Source organism: Lissotriton helveticus, chromosome 4_1 (genome assembly GCF_964261635.1).
Source record: "Lissotriton helveticus chromosome 4_1, aLisHel1.1, whole genome shotgun sequence".
NCBI classification, from domain to species: domain Eukaryota; kingdom Metazoa; phylum Chordata; class Amphibia; order Caudata; family Salamandridae; genus Lissotriton; species Lissotriton helveticus.
Genome location: NC_136063.1, coordinates 1,514,517,626 through 1,514,520,052, shown reverse-complemented (window position 1 = coordinate 1,514,520,052; position 2,427 = coordinate 1,514,517,626). Strand labels below are relative to the sequence as shown.

The 2,427-nt window shown below is 53.2% G+C and overlaps 1 pseudogene; it reads left to right on the top strand.

Annotated features, from left to right (window-relative positions):
* Positions 1-907: 907 nt before the first annotated feature.
* Positions 908-2,053, top strand: LOC144828178 (uncharacterized; annotated as a pseudogene).
* The last annotated feature ends 374 nt before the right edge of the window (positions 2,054-2,427 follow it).

The window sequence follows — 2,427 nt, the reverse complement described above, 5'->3', positions numbered from 1 at the left end:
TCAATACAGACAACTAATGATTAACATGATCGCCAACGTCTTATTCCACATATTCCTGAGAAAAGTCCTGAATCGGGCAAAACTGCATTTTCTGATCGTGGAAACATAGCTACTGTATTAGGAATATTGCCTCCGATTTAGGATAAAAATGTAAAGGCGTGTCTAAGGAGCAACTCTGGCTTGTCCTAATTTTGCCCCAAAACAAACAGTTGCTACATCGGAGTGGTGTAATCTTCACCTAAGAAATAGAAGCAACAACTGGAAGCAGGTGCCCAGATGTCAATTCAATCAAACCCTCATATGCCCTCACATGGCACAGGATCAGTGCCTGCGCAAAGCACACCAGATATTTTCGATAGCTACGCAAAACATACTGGACAACACTGGATACACATCTCGATCCGGACATTGATCATTGAAGTAAAAATTGTCCTTCACATGAGCAGGCACAACACAGGACCATAAGTAAGAAGGCGTGGGAACTGGTGGCCAATGGCCAGTCGTTAAAGAATGCCTGGGTGTATGAAATTTCAGGTTATCCCACTTAACACATGCGAAGTTCATTTAGTCCCAGATTTGTATTTGCAGTTTCGTCCTCAGCATAAAGCAACACAACGAGAGAAAACTATACTACAACTTGTTGACGTCAGACACGTGGAGATGTAATCAAACGTTCCCTCCATGCACAGAACACAACTACAGTGGCTTACCTGTTATCCATCGGAGTCACTTCCCACCTGCCTCTGCCACCTGCCTGAGTTACCTGTTGCTCGCCTGTCACCCATTTGTTCCGCCAGGTGCCCCCTTCTTCCTGCCTTAGACAACTGTCACCTGCTAGTACCTTCCAAGTGCCTGTGGCCCCTAGGGCCTTCCTGTCTGAGCCACCTGTCACCCCGTTGACTCTCCAATGGCCTCGTTGACTGCGAAGACGTCTCACTCTGACGCTGCTAGCATGGATACGCACCTAACACAAGAAATATGTTCTGGCGAGATGCCCTCAGCAGGCAATGCCAGCTACTGCCCCAAGAAGGAAACCTTTGTTGAGAGTATGCCCCCTGAACAGATAGGGGCAGAAAGTGAGCCCAGTGGTACCCTGTCCAAGACTCTATGCCCTGGAGGCCAGGAGGAGACCCTACCTGGGGCCATCTGTGGATCAGAGGGGGCCCTAAGCCATGGAGAACATGCTGGAGACCCTGACAACTCCTGTGATGCTGGGGAGGGGAACCAAAACCCTAACAACACATCCCAAGATTATACCCATCGAGAGGGATCCCCACGTGCTACACACGAGCATCAGGATGGCACCAAATGAGAGGGGCACCCGGATGCAAGCTTTGGCTGCTACGACAACACACAAGAGACACCCCTAGAATCAAGCACAGCGTCCCTTGACGACACACACACAGAAGTTCACCCACATGCAAGCACTGGCTGCTACGACGACATACAACAAGAACTTCCGAGTCCAAGCACTGGGCACCATGACGACACACAGCAAAACGGACCTGTGTGGCCCCAAGCATCCCTTCCCATGACAACACCGAAAGGGGGCACTCAGATGCAAACATCGATTCAAGTGACATCGCCCAACTCAGAAATCCACTCATTAGCTGCTATGAAGACACCCTGCATGAGGTGTCTTCAGATACCAGCCATCTGTTCCCTGGCGTCCCGCAGGACGACATGGCCGGGAGTGCCAAGGCTGAAGCCGCCTTGCCGCCTTGCACACAGAGGCGAGTCCAGCCGTTGCCCCGTGTCTCCAGCGGCCTTTCCCTCAAGTGCACAGGCCTCGTCTCCTGGGCAACAACCTGCAGCACGCAACCTGGCAGCGGTGACGGGGCCCAGGGCGTGGAGAGCAGGGCTGGATGTTAGTTCAACAGGTGAAGCGAGGCCAGATAATCGAGCGCAGGGCGTGGCGGCGCCACCTGCCAGCCCACAGGAATCCCAGCTACTAGGGCGAGCACCGCCGGCAGAATCCGCAAATCAGAGCCGGCAGCCAGAGAGAGCACCGGAGGCAGCCCACGGAGCACTGGACGTACTGAGGATGAGTTAAGCTGGCGAGTAGCAGCACAGCATGCTTATCTAGTAAATATAGAGAATCCACTCACCTCTCCTCTCCCTCCCCAAGCTCCGTTATACACCCCATGGTTTTCCTCCCTCGGCCAGTCCCAATTCCTTCAGCCAGGAATACTTGCATTCGTTAATGGCGGGTAGAGACGAGAGACTAGAGAGGCTGGATCTGACGTCACGCGCGGCATCCAATAATGGATTGCCCTGCGGTGACCGACCAATCCTGGCGCCTAGGGGGGCTCATGAATGCTCGCCCTGTGTCGCCTTTGTGAAGCTGGGGGCTGCGGCCAGCTTAAACAGGCACCCCCTTATGGGGGAACACTGATGCGCATGCGCAGGCAAGTTTCTGCCCTAAAC